At 34.3% G+C, this 15,175-nt stretch overlaps 2 long non-coding RNA genes across 3 annotated transcripts in view; one reads left to right on the top strand and one right to left on the bottom strand.

Moving 5' to 3' along the window:
- LOC147840126 (uncharacterized) overlaps positions 1–15,175 on the bottom strand; it is a 402,217-nt gene that overhangs the window by 140,116 nt on the left and 246,926 nt on the right. The window lies entirely within an intron of this gene.
- LOC141378161 (uncharacterized) lies at positions 67–5,244 on the top strand. Its single transcript, XR_015511022.1, has 2 exons — positions 67–2,549; positions 2,634–5,244. It is a non-coding gene; the product is annotated as an uncharacterized LOC141378161 (long non-coding RNA).

The following is a 15,175-nucleotide window of genomic DNA, read 5'->3' as shown; positions in this document are numbered from 1 at the left end:
AATTCATCAGCAGGATAGCGCTCCTGCTCATACTTCAGCCTCCACGTCAAAGTTCCTGAAAGCAAAGAATGTCAAGGTGCTCAAGGATTGGCCAGCCCAGTCACCAGAAATGAACATTATTGAGCATGTCTGGGGTAAGATGAAGAAGGAGGCTTTGAAGATGAATCCAAAGAATCTTGATCAACTCTTGGAGTCCTGCAAGAACGCTTTCTTTGCCATTTCAGATGACTATATTAATAAGTTATTTAAGTCATTGCAGAGATGTATGGACGCAGTCGTCCAAGCTCATTAGAGTCAAACACAATATTAATTATTTTACCACTGCTGCATGACTTTATATTCTATATTGTACATTATTTCAGTGAAGTGACAAGACTTTTGTCTAAGCGAAGTCAGACCTTACTGTCCTGATTAAATAATAAAAAAATCAAGCCATGACCCTATTTTATTTTGGTAAAACAAGCGTAAACTAGAGGCCTTTGTCTTTCATATAAGCCACTTCTGATACCAAATGATCAACTAGAAGTCAAGTTATTATTTGTTGTTTCTAAAACTTGGATAGGCGACAAGACTTTTGTCAGGTAGTGTAGTTCTGTTCTGTTACATATTACTGTATCACTTTCGACATCAGTGTCAGTCGCACTAGAGCCGCACAAAAAAAGCAGTCTATTTAGGGTAGTTTCTTGTATTGTGACTAACTATTCCATCTTGTCTTTCTTTTTTAAGACCCCAAATGTTATGTTTATAAGTGTCCACCATTTAAGGCTGTTAGCTGGGGATTAATATTTTATTATAATATGTAATATTTTTGGCATTTGCAAGTAAAAATGATGACACAGGCAGCCACAGGGAGGAAAAAATAAGAAAAGCAGACAAAAGAATTATGGAAAAATTCTAAATGATGGTGAAACAACAAATATTTATTCCATTTCTCTTCGCCTTAGTCACTTTATTAATCCAGGGTTGCCACAGCGGAATGAACCGCCAACCTCTCCAGCACGTTTTTACGCAGCGGATGCCCTCCCAACCGCAACCCACCTCTAGGAAACATCCACACACACTCATTCACACTCACACTACGCACAATTTAGCCTACCCAATTCACCTGTACCACATGTCTTTGGACTGTGGGGGAAAACGGAGCACCCGGAGGAAACCCATGCAAACAGGGAGAACATGCAAACTCCACACAGAAACGCCAACTAACCCAGCTGAGGCTCGAACCAGAGACCTTCTTGCTGTGGTGTGACAGCACTACCTACTGCGCCACTGCGTTGCCTAAAAAGTATTTATTGTGGCCTACATTTTTTAAATCATTTGCCCCAATCAGACCATGCCCATTTGCGGGTATATGCCCATGCTACGCTACTCCATTGAACTGATCGCTATTATGTATCCCAGATTAATTTGTCTCCATTGAAGTAAAGGTGAACTACGTTGTCTACCTGATTAAGGTCTATCATAGAACATTTCCATGCTGTTTTGAGCTGTGAGAAGAGAAAGTAAGATTAAACAGTTAGTGCTATGAAATCCAGTTAATGACTGCATCCTAAAATACATGACTTTTTAGTTCAGTAAGGAATAATGTACAGTCAGCAGGTTTTTGTGATTATCACAGAAGATCAAAGGGGTTTATTGTGTGATATTAACCGGCTGAATGTATTATTACATGTAGCTATTTACATAACATATTATTAGAGACGGATCGATACTAAATTATGCAGCTGCTAAAAGCGATAGTTACTTCCTTAAATATATTGATTATTAATTACAGGGTTAGTTCACCAAAAAAATTCAGTTTACTCACAATTTACTTACCTTCAATAAGTTTGTGAGTTACTTTTTTCAGATGAACACAAAAGAAGGTATTTTGAAAAAACTCAAATACCTCTAAATCAATGGTCTCAAACTACATTCCTGGAGAGCCACAGCTCTGCACAGAAGATCCAACCACCTCCAAATCACACCTGCTTAATAGTCTCTTGTAGTCTTGAACACCTTGATTTATTTTTTTATTTTTTGATCAGTTGTATTTGATTAGGATTGGAGCAAGACAATGCAGAGCTGCAGCCCTCTAGAAATCAAGTTTCAGACCTATACTCTAAACCAGGGGTGCGCAAACTTGATCCTAGATGGCCGGTGTTCTTCATAATTTAGTTCCAATCCCAATTAAACACACCTGAACCAGCTAATCAAGCTCTTTCTAGGTATACTAAAACTTCCAGGCAAGTGTGTTGAAGGAAGTTAGAGCTAAACTATGCAGGACACCGGCTCTCCAGGACCGAGTTTGGACACCCCTGCTCTAAATCCTAGACGCAGCTCTGCACAGTTAAGTTACTCTACTTAAACAGACCTGATCTAACTAATTGAGTACTTCAGGATTGTTTGAAATCTACAGATAAGTGTGTTGGAGCAGGGTTGGAACTAAACTGTGCAGGGCTGCGGCCCTCCAGGAACTGAATTTGACTCTCTAGACCCATTGATTTTCATAGTACTCTCTCAGAAATAAAGGTATAGGAGCTGTCTCTGAGGCAGTACCTTTTCAAAAGGTACATAGTTGTACCCAAAGAGTCCACAATGGTACCTCGAAGTTGCACATTAGTACCCAAATGTACCTAAAAAGTACCTTTGAGGTACCATTATGGACCCTTCAGGTACAAATATGTACTTTTGAAAAGGTACTGCCCCAAAGACAGCTCCTGCCCCTTTCTTTCTGAGAGTGTAGGAAAAACAAATAATGTGGAAGTCAATGGTTACAGGTTTTCAGCTTTATTTGTGTTCAACAGAAGAAACTAAGTCAAGCTTGGAACAAGTTCAATGATGAGTAAATAAGGACTACATTTTCAGTTTTGGGTGAACTACCCCTTTTAAAAATGGGTTTCAGAGCAAACATGCAGGACGTAATTGAAGCTGTTTTTTAAACAAGCACTTGTACTGGCTGAAACATAACTAACTAGCTACCTAAATCAATACAATTACCATAAATAAATAGACATCAAAGCAAAGTAAAGAAAATCTACCTAAAAATTAGCAAATGCCCTATGAGAATCAATTCATTTAGAGTTAGTGTAGACCTCATTGGACGATTTAACCACAGAAATAGACAGCAGGGCTTAAATCAGCGCTCTAAATATCACTTGAATATCTTTCTCAGAGTCAGTTAAGTTTAGTTTTTTTTTTTTTCTAGATTAATTTAGCTACAGTTTGGGTGGTCTTACGTTCACCAAAAGACACAAGCACACATATGCATATACACAAGCTTTGAACGACATTATTGTCTTTATTTTCAGGGTTTGATAAGCGAAGCTGTACAATCAGCCAGCCAATGACTAAACTAACAACCATTCAGTTAGGCTGCTGTTGATTAGCAAATTCTGCAACCAGTTGCAATATACTGTAATTCTAGTCGAACTAGAATTCTACCTGGTTCAGAACACTGTAAGAAGCGATTATTTGACTTTACTGTTAAAAAAGTGAGGAAACCCATTGTTTTTAATGTGATTAGTTGACTTGGCTTAAAAAAATGAGTAACACATTGCCTTAAAATGAAGTCAGTGTAACAGTTACAAGTTAAAAAGGGTTTACTCCCTTTTTTAAAGTCAGCTTGCTGCTTTTAAAGGAACACTTCACTAATTTTATTTCAAGACTAATTTCTTAAGACTAAACTCTTCTATAGTTAAATAGGTGAGTTTTACCACTTACCATTTTAGCTTAGCTTAGCATAGATCATTGAATCGGATTAGACTATTAGCATTTCACTCCAAAAAAAAAAAAAAAAGAGTGTTGATAATTTTGCTATTTAAAGCTTGACTGTACTGTAGTTACATTGTGTACTAAGACCAACGGAAAGTCAAAGTAGATATTTTCTTGGTTCAATGATCTGATTTAGTGATTTATGCTAAGCTAAAAGTACTCCCGCCAGAGATTGGCTGAACCAACGCAATCTCACGGCAACTTCGTAACTTTTTGATTTAGTGGCTAATTCGTATGATCTAATTTGTACAATTTAGTATGATTTGCTCATCCCCCAATGACGGTTGGGGTTGGGGTGGGCTTAGGTGCCACGCCTCCTTTTTAAAATCGTACATTTTTGTACGACTGAACTCGTACGAATTTGTACAAATTAGCCACTAAACTGACAAAATGTAAAATACTTGCATTTCTTGGTGAGATCAGGCTGACTGAACGCATACAAAACTGGTAAAAAATCAACTCTTTATTCTAAGTAAGTTTTAAAATAAGTCTATTTTCAAAAAACTGAAGTGTTTTTTTAAGGCAACAGGTTTACTTACTATTTTTAAGTAAAGTAATTGCTTTTTACAGTGAAGAATATATAGAGTTTATACATTATTATTTGTGGGTTTTGCCTGTAAGGGCAGTTGTAGGTTACCTAAAGACTAGTTTACTATATGTTACTAGTGAATCACCTGTGTGAGTAACTGATTTGTAGGTAGTCTAAGTATCACTAGCGCTAGTTGACCGTTCAGTCTAAAGTGAGTGTGAGCAGAAAACCTGTTCACTAAATACTCGGGGTGTCATTTCTGGGTTAACACAGTAATGCTTTACAATCACATTGTCCATACATTGTTTTATTTTTCAATATATCATGTGACATGCAGCTCAGCAGGACTCTTTAGTTACACTCCTTTCATGTACAGTACAGCTATTCGAGTTTGTAGATACCACACTGAATTTTTGGATGCAGATTTTCAATGGCAAATAACATGAAGAAACTTGACTTATTTTTAGTGCGTTTTTATTATTTGGTTAAGTGTGTAAATATTGAATCTATTCTGTTTTATGTTGCTTCGTCATGCTAATTGACCTTAAAGAATATGTTATGTTTGCAGGAAAACTGGACTTTTTTAGTCATTGAAGGTCATTATTAAGCTACATTTTGTTTTGTTTTTAATACTCACTTATTTTCACAAATACACTTATCATGAAAATGCTAACAAGTTTATGCCTTGTAGATATTGTAGAGATGTTTCTTTATTATGAATCAAAGAAAGTTTTTTTTCCCCTGTTGTTGTTGAAAGGAGCTGGTAGCAGCGTTTGCGAAATGTGTGATCTGTTGAGAGTTTATCAGAAATAAATGTCATTTTTATATTTAAAATAAATGAATGTAACTGGGTTGCTCAGGGTTGAAGTGGAGGCTGTTTAAAACTGGTCCTATGGACCAGAAAACTTCTTCTCTGTATTTTATCTCTGTCGTTTTATTAAACTAACAGTGTACTTCCTTTATTTAGTCTTTGACCACACCAGTCCTCTGTTTCCTCCGTTTTTTCTGGCCTTCAACGTATTCTAGTTTTGTCTGAAATGACAGTAGGATGAGTTTTATCATATTCTGTATAGTTTTCATCCTCAAAGGGACAGTTCACCCAAAATGTACATCATTTACTTTTTTCAAGAAATAAAAAGGAAAGCAGAAACAAGTTAAAATGACATAAGAATAATTACATGATGATAAACTTAGCAATTTTGAGTGAACTGTTCTTTTATTTTTTATTTTTATTTTTGTTACTAGTTACTCACACTCATATCATTACAATCCCTATAGAGTTTCGTTCATCTTCAGAACACAAATTACGATTTTAGATGAAATCCTGGAGCTCTCTTATCCTCCATAGACAGCAATGATGTAAATACATTTAGTTCTGAAAGGAACCAAAAAAAACATTGTTAAAGCATTCCATGTGACTTTAGTGGTTCAATTGTAACCATTCAAAGCTTTTAAGAAAAAAAAAATGTGTGTAAAAAAACAACAACAACAAGTTTGTTTATGTATACTGTAAAAACTGATGAGTTACACTAAACCAATTTATGTTGGGACAACATGAAGGAATTAAGTTAACTTCTTTAAGTTTAGTTTTTACAAATTTAAGCAGATTGCTCATTAATAATTAAGTTGTTCTCCAAAAAACTTGGTTGCAGCTTATTTTAAATGAGCAGTTTGACCAACCAGCAAAAGTAATTTATTGTGTGTATTTGCCTGTACACTGTTAAAAATGATTAGTTACTTAAAGCGAGCAAACTAATTGCCTTAAAAGCAGCAAGTTGACTTTACAAAAATAACGTAAGTAAACCCACTGTAACTTGCAACTGTTATAAGTTTGGTAACACTTTACAATAAGGATCATTAGTTAATGCATTTACTAACATGAACTAATCATGAACAACACATGTACAGCATTTACAGTATTAATCATAATTGAACATTTAATAATGCATTATTAACATTCAAGTCCATGCTTGTTAACGTTAGTTAATGCACCATGAGTTAACATGAACTAACAATGAACTACTGTATTTTAATTAACTAACATGAACAAATACAGTAGTAAATGTATTATTCATTGTTTGTTCATGTTAGTAAATGCATTAATTAACATTAACTAATGAACCTTATTGTAAAGTGTGACCTATAAGTTTTTATAATTATGCCAATTGTACTCACATTTTAAAAATAAAAGTAAACTAATCATGATACACCTTTATTATACTAGTTTTTTCCCCCAGTTTTTCTGTATCAAGCAACATGACATTAACTAAAATTAATCTGCTCCAGTTTATCTTCTAAATTCAATACAGGCTGTAATTGTAGATTTTATAGACATACAGTAATGAAGCACCAAATGTTTAATATTGTAATAATTACAGTAATTATTTGAAAACAGATGTGCTAAAATAGTCTGACACTGTAAAAAGGGATTAGTTGACCTTAAAAATGTTAGTGCAATTAGCATATTTATACAAATTATGTCAACTTAACTGTTCTAAGTTACAGTACAGATTTGTTCACCTTAACTGTAAAAAATGGCTGGGTTCCACACAATCGATTTGTGTTGGGACAACATGAAGGAATTAAATTAACTAAATTAAGTTTTAAATTAAGTTTTTTTTACTCAAGAATTGTTTGGTTGCAGCTTATTTTAAATGAGTATTTCGAACAAAGAGCAAATGTAATTTTCTGAATGTATGTGACTGTAGTAAACACACACTGACCTGAGGCAGGAGAGAAGACAACGTTGTATTTACTTTTTTGTGCACAAAAGAGTTCTTGGAGCTTCATATAATAGCAGTTGAACCACATGCAATGTTTTTTTTTTTTTTTGGTTCCTTTTCTGGACTTTTTGGTTGCAGCTCATTTTAATTGAGTAGTTTAAACAAACAGTCTTTTTTGTGCACAAAAGATTTCTTGGAGCTTTATATGATTGGAGCCGAACCATTAAAGGTGCATGCGATGTTTTGTTTCCTTTTTTGGACTTTGAATATCTTGTGTCCATTGCAGTCAATGGGGGATAGGAGAGCTCCAGGATTACATCTAAAATATCTCAATTTGTGTTCAGAAGATGACAGAGGCCTCAGGGGATCAGAACGGCATGAGCGTGAGCAATTATTAACAGAATTTTCATTTTTTGCTGTTTCACTCCTTATAAAAGCTTATATAAATCAGGTGCCTCAAAACCCAACTGCCCATCCTCTCGAATGTGGACCTGAGAGGGTGCTCCTACTCAGGTTAATGTTACTGATTTAGGATTTACGTCACTAGTATTAGTTCTGAAAAGGAAGTCATGCTTTTTTATTACAGTGTTTGTGTTACAATGTAATTGCAATAGACACAATAGTTGTTTCTAAGTGGAAACACACTTAATGTGTAATTTTGTAGATGTGCTTTTTAGTTATGACTGTTTTCAGAAATATCAGCAACATGTTACAATTGTAACTTGAGCACTGTAATGCAAAGCAACACTGGTCTATCAGAAAATCTCCCCTTATATTTCCTGAGCTTTGCATATGTATTCTCAATTTTTAAAAATAATAATAATCATCATCATGACAATAAATGTAAGTAAATAAAAATTAATCTGAATTTATGTCTTTCAGAGAATGAAATGAACAAACAAACACAAACATGGATAGATAAAGGTTTCTTGTTTTCCGATTGTGTCTTAATAATGTGTTCTGCTTGGCTCTGTACATAGCTGAATGGCTTACAAATTCTAATTGTAACCTTTTCAGGTATTTTTGTACAAATAAGGGACTGATATATTCTGTCTAGAATAAAACATTAATTCATTGCTTTATCTCAACGTGTATGATATCATCTTAAACATCACACACTTATAAAGTTCATATATGACTGGCATTGATAACGATAATGAGCACATCACAGTTTGTAAGACACTTCCTATTAAGGGAACGTATCATGTATTAGAAATATCAGTCACACTTTGATTTAAGATATCCATTTCACACTAATAACAAAACATTAACTAAGTATTTTAGCCTTGTAAAATTATTATTTGGCAGTGATGTAGAATAAGAACATACTTTATAAGTAATAATAAACAGCCAGTTTTCTATTTATAAGCAGTAAAATAAGCCAATATTAATAGAGGGAATTACTTTAACTTGTGTTAACCAGATTTCAAATCTATCCATAAAAACTAAAATAAACAAACAAATAAATAATTATATGAGTTTTTGTATCAATATTATTAGAAATATTCATGTACTGTAAATACATAATTTTCTAATACTGATTATAACTCTTAACTATACACTATACCTGACAAAAGTCTTGTCGTTGATCCCAGTTGTAAGAGCAACTAGTAATAACTCGACTTAGTTGATCATTTGGAAAAGTGGCAGAAGGTAGAACTGCTTCATAATCATCCCAAATACTGCAGTAGACCTATTGGAACCAGCATAGACCCGAGATTCTCACATAAATCAGTTTGGTGAAGGAAAAATCATGGTTTGGGGTTACAATCAGTATTGCGGCATGCGAGAGATCTGTAGAGTGGATGGTAACATCAACAGCCTGAGGTATCAAGACATTTGTGCTGCCCATTACATTACAAACCGGCAAATTCTTCAGCAGTATAGCGCTTCTTCTCATACTTCAGCCTCCACATCAAAGATCCTGAAAGCAAAGAAGGTCTAGGTTCTCCAGGATTGGCCAGCCCAGTCACCAGACATGAACATTATTGAGCATGTCTGGGGTAAGATAAAGCAGGAGGCATTGAAGATGAATCCAGAGAGCCCGGTTGAGCTCTGGGAGTCCTGCAAGAACGCTTTCATTGCCATTCCAGATGATTTAATTAATAAGTTATTTGAGTCATTGCAGAGATTGATCATATTTTTTTTTGGTTAAAAAAAGCATAATCTAGAGGCCTTTGTCTTTCATATAAGCCACTTCTGATGCCAAATGATCCACTAGAAGTCAAGTTATTATTTGTTGTTGCTAAAACTTGGATAGGCAATGAGACAATTGTCAGGTAGTGTACATATTCAGTTATAATTACTTTAGGTTAGAGTTAAACAAATACTTACTAATATCCTCCAATCTTTAATTAACTAGTCGTAATGGTTTTGTAAAATGAAAGCTTAATGTACATGATATTTTTCTTCTTTTATTAATTTATCAATAAATCCCACCCTAAACCACAAAACCAGCTAATAAGGATCAATTGTTGGTATATAAAATATATAAAAGATATAATATATATATATATATATATATATATATATATATATATATATATATATATATATATATATATATATATATATATATATATATATATATATATATATAAATATATTATATATATATATATATATATATATATATACATATATATATATATATAATATATTATATATATATATAAATATATATATATATATATATATATATATATATATATATATATATATATATATATATATATATATATATATATATATATATATATATATATATATAATGAACAGATATAAAATAATTTATACTGCATCTTAAATGTGAAAGGCAGGTACCACTGATTAATAAACATTGTCATTTAATCCGTTTTACAATACATTAATAAAAATACGACTGTATGTAGATTACACACTGCATTATGCTAGATCACACTCTCCATGTCAGATAAATAAGATCTAGCCCCGGACGCCAGATCCTGTAAGAAAATGTCTGTTTTCTGGTTATCCAGACAACAAGCCAGCCGAGCCGCCCAATACCCAAACCTGTTAACCAGTGTTCAACTGAATTAACAGTCTCCTATCAATATATAGTTGACTGAGAAAGCCAGAGAGGAGCAGAAGCAAGAGATGAAGTAATGATGATAAAGAAAGAGCAGAGTTTATTGAAAAATCTTAGTTGCGTATGATTCAATGCTCAGACTCCATCTGACCATGATAAATCCAACAAGTGTTATTATTGTACCACAAGCAACAGCAGTGGAAAATTACTGCTTCACAAGCATTGTCAATAGACAATACAGACCTTGAAATGGAGACATTCTCTTATCTATTAATCTTGAAAGCATGTGCTGCCTGAATCCACCCAGTCTTAAGATTATAACAATATGGAAAAATGAAATAATATTAAAGCAATAATTATAGGCAGATAATAATAATAAAATATAAAACATAATCAAATGACAAATAGTAATCAATTTATTAACTAATTATCAATACAATGATATAATGATAATTACATTAATTATAATGATCATGTGATTTAATAAAATAATACAATTAATAGTAAATGAATATAAACTAATGAAAACAGAACACAACACAAATGAATGGTTGTTTTCTTGAAGCAATTACAAGTTTGCTCCAATGATTCTTAAATCCCTTCAACTAAATACAAAATAGGCCTAGTAGTTTATAGAATCACCTGTTGCATTATGTTGCAACCATATTCTTTTCCACTAGAGGGCAGACAATATCACATTACAGTTTTTCTCAGTCGCTTTGGTGCTTTTCTCACAACACTATTTACATTTGCACAACAGGTCATGCATTTCTCAAAACAATTAGTCATTTGTGCACATCATAGTAGCAGTTTCTCATTCCATTTTAACAAATTGCAAATGCTTTCGGACATGCATCAATTGCTTTCATACAACTCTCTGCTATTTATAACATTATCATTTGCTTATGTCATGTCAGTCAATTCAATTCAATTCAATTCAGCTTTATTTGTATAGCGCTTTTACAATGTAGATTGTGTCAAAGCAGCTTCACATAAATGGTCAAAGTAACTGGAACAGTGTGGTTCAGTAACTGGAACAGTGTGGTTCAGGTTTTAGTGTTTAGGTTCAGTTCAGTTTAGCTCAGTTCAGTGTGATTTATTCATTACTGAGAGTTCAAACACTGAAGAGCAAATTCATCGATGCGTAGCTCTACCAATCCTGAACCATGCGAGGCAGTGGCGACAGCGGAGAGGGAAAAAAACTTCACCTGATGGGAGTGAAGAAAAAAAAACCTTGCGAGAACCAGACTCAGTTGGGCACGACCATTTTAATTTCTCCGCTGGCCAAAAGTCTTGTGCAGAACTTCATTCGCCGTGGTTTAGGCTGGAAGATGGCCTCAGTGAAGACTCGTCTGTCCCTGGAGCATCGCTGGAATCAGACTCATGTTCTCCACACCCCACGACCATCAGCGCAGCAGCAGCTCAGGATATGGCCTGGTTCCGAATATGGAATCCTTGTGATCATCACGTCGCTGGTCTTGGATCCAATCAGTGACTCCGCATAATCTGAGGACCTCGGGATGAGTATCCCCAGGTGAAAATAGAGAATAAAGAAAATAATTAGCGTAGCTGCTGTTCATAGTGTATATAAGCAAGATGCAGAAGCCAGTGTGGAACCCGCTAGGTGATGCATTGAGTGTATGCTTTACTAAACAGATAGGTCTTTAATCTAGTTTTGAACTGGGAGAGTGTGTCTGAGCCTCGGACGTTATCAGGAAGGCTATTCCAGAGTGTAGGAGCCATGAAAGAGAAGGCTCGACCTCCTTTACTTGATTTTGCTATTCTAGGTACTACCAGAAGCCCTGAATTTTGAGATCTTAAAGAGAGTCAAAATGAACTAAATTTGTGTATGCTGAATAGTCATTCCATATAAAACTAACAGTCCTCATTTCATTACTTGAGTCATTACATACAAAAATGTTGAACTTGATGTCAAAATCGGTCAAGCAAACTTTATAATTTTTTTTTTAACTTTATTTTCCTGAAAATGTCTTTAAAAATGAACAATTTGATGAACGATATACAGACTTGTGTATGTTGCAGGTTCAGGTACAATATGTACTGCAATATTGTTTACAGTTGTGCACAGTTCAACCCAAAGGGAGTTTATGTTTGTTGTAAATAAGGGTGTGTTTGTTCTTTTGCACAATGCTGTGAATAAATTAGGATTGTAAAGAGCAAATGCAGAGTAAAAATGTGAAACATACATATTCAGTGTCTTGTACTCAGATACCTCACTAAATGCAGTGATGTCTGACTTTACTGTAGTGTTCAAATGGCTCTGCAAAGAGTATATAGTACTATCTTGAGTATTTTCAGGAAGTGTCACCAACATCTGACTTTTTTGCATTGAAAAAATGTCCAGAGTAAACTCACAATGAAAACATGACAAAGCCATTTGACTATCTTTTTCATAAACAATGGTGTCAGGACTTTTCATCTTGATGATACTGACACTTTGATTGACATGAATACTTGCTTTTAAGGAATGAACTATACATTTTGAGCATGTGACGCGCTTTTGCAGGTTATCAGCTAGGTTTTGCAGTTTGCACTAATTGTTTTGAGAAATGCATTAACTGTTGTGCAGAAATGCACTGGTGTTGTGAGAAACGCACCAAAGTGACTGAAAAAAAAACTGTAATGTAAGTTATTAACTGTTTCCATCATCCCCCCCAGCTAGAAATGTTTAATTCTCTACATGTTCTGAGAATATTACCAAGCGATGTTGCATTACTGTTTTTGGCAGGTAGTCTTGTTTTAGTTTCCAGAGAATTCTTTTAATTCTTTTTAATTCTTTTGAGCATTCTATCCACATTTGCCGGTAACAATTTTAGAACATTATATTCATAATGACATTAGGGAGTAGGCATGGGCCGATTTAAGATTCTGTCTGTATGATAACCTTGGATAAAAATAGCACTGTTTCACGGTAGTGTGATTACTGCTCTAAAATAAATAATTTTTCAAATGTCTGGGTTAAAAAAATTTTTTTTTTGTCCTTTAAACACAATATATTTAATTTTTTTGAAAAATGTAAAATATTTTGGACAGTAAACATGTCGGGCTAAATAATTCAAATGAATTGTAGACCTCTGCTGTCTTCATTAGTTTTAAAAACACTGAATTCTTTACAATTCAAAACAGCATCTTTGGATATTTTTTTTTCTGTTGAAGAGACAGTTGTCCTAAAAAACAACAGAAATTGTAAATAAAAAAAATCATACACATACCCTAGGAACGGTAATACAGAAAACCTTGACTTTTCCAAACCGTGGTATACCTTGAAAACGGTTATCGTCCCATGCCTAATAGTGGGTAGTAATCTTTAAGTTCCCAGAATGTTCTCTTTAATGGTAGGAAAACATTCTCTAAATTTATTCTAAATACGTTTCGAAGTAACATTGCTACAACATTATACTCGGTCCCACTTTATATTAAGTGTCCTTAACTACTATGTACTTGCATCAAAAAATAAATACAATGTACTTACTGTGTTTATAATGTATTTGAGAACACTTGTGTTGCTTTTGAGTTGGGATAGAGGTTGGGTTATGGACAGGTTTGGTGGTATGGGTAGGTTTAAGGGTGGGTTAAGGTGTAAGGGATGGTCAACAGTGTATTTACAAATGTACTTACAAAAGTTAATTACAGATGTAAATACATGTATTTACACAATAAGTACATTGTAACAAACTATTAATTCCTGTGTAATTACATATTAGTTAAGGCCACTTAATATAAAGTGGGACCTTATACTCTAACATTATTATAACGTTTCATCATATTGTTTTATTTCACTTCCCAGAACATTCTCTTAAAATAGAGGTACATGTTCTCTAAAACACTCAAATCCTGTTCAATGGTTACATTGTTAATATATTATACTCTAACATTTTCAGCAGGTATTTTGTTCTAGTTCCCAGTAAGCCTTCAAGTCAGGACAATTTTCTCTAAATCTTCTACACGTTTGTTAATAACATTGTTTGTTTCTTTTTTTCCCCAAAATGTACAGTAACAATATTACAGACACAAAACATTCTGTATAACCATTTAAAATATTTTATTTTACTATAGCAATGTGAAAAAGAAAGTTAAAAGTGCTGCATTTTCTTACATTCTTGTGCTCATTGTATAATATGAGTAACAAATAAAACAAAAAAGAAAAAACAAACTGTTCAAAAAACAAACCAGTTTTAGAAAGAGCCAGAATCAACTGGGCCACTTTCCTCTGGTGCTGCACCTTGAGTTGGCCCTCCATTATCCACCTGCATAGAGAATATTAAATAAAGACCCCCTATTACACATTAAACAGGGTCATGTTTGGGTTGTAAGGGTCTCCGATAATAGTCTAATATGCATGCAAGGTCAAAAAACACTTTCATGGTCTTATAATATGCATTTATTTTTACCTAATTATCCCAACGACTCCCATACGAATCGTTCAGTGATTCATTTATTCCCAAACCCTCCTTAGCACGAAGCTAATCTAGGCTGATTGGACCGATGACCCAGTCTATTGCAATTGGTCGGCTGCGTTCAGCCAGAAAGACAGAAAGAAAGGCCCACCACAGTAGCAAGAAAATGCAAAAAAGCAATACAGTTAAACACCAGCATACACTCTACTCTTAAACCTAACCCCAAGTAATAACAACGACACATATTCAGTATAAATTCACACAGAGGCAAATGTTAAACGATTTTGAAAATTAACAGCGACATGTGTGAGGATCAGCTGATGGTGGCTATAGCAAAGGCAAACAGCAGAGGATCGCCAGTTCAGAAACCCATTTAAATCGGTAAAGAAGAAGCACGCTTCACGTTTTTAACGTTTTCTTCTTTAGCTCTCAGCGTCCCATATCTCTCCTTGCTAGCACCTCTTGTCTCGTCTTATTCTATCTCTGAGGCTCTCCTTGTCCTGCTTTCCAAACGAAAAAGAAATTCCCGGTATAAGCAAGATAAGCGCACGCTCTGAAATTCCCGCCCCTGTCCCATCCAAACGCCTTCGTGTGCTTTTACCCATGTGGAGCGTGGGCGGGACTGTGACTAGGACTGTGCCCGCACTCAACGGATTGTTTTCCATTACCCCTGTTCCCATCCCCTGTGTCTATGTTGTGTCTTGCC

The sequence above is a fragment of the Danio rerio genome, chromosome 16, assembly GCF_052040795.2.
Source record: "Danio rerio strain M-AB ecotype USA chromosome 16, GRCz13ab, whole genome shotgun sequence".
Taxonomy (NCBI): domain Eukaryota; kingdom Metazoa; phylum Chordata; class Actinopteri; order Cypriniformes; family Danionidae; genus Danio; species Danio rerio.
Note: the sequence above shows the minus strand (reverse complement) of the source record. Positions and strands in the feature narration are given on the sequence as shown.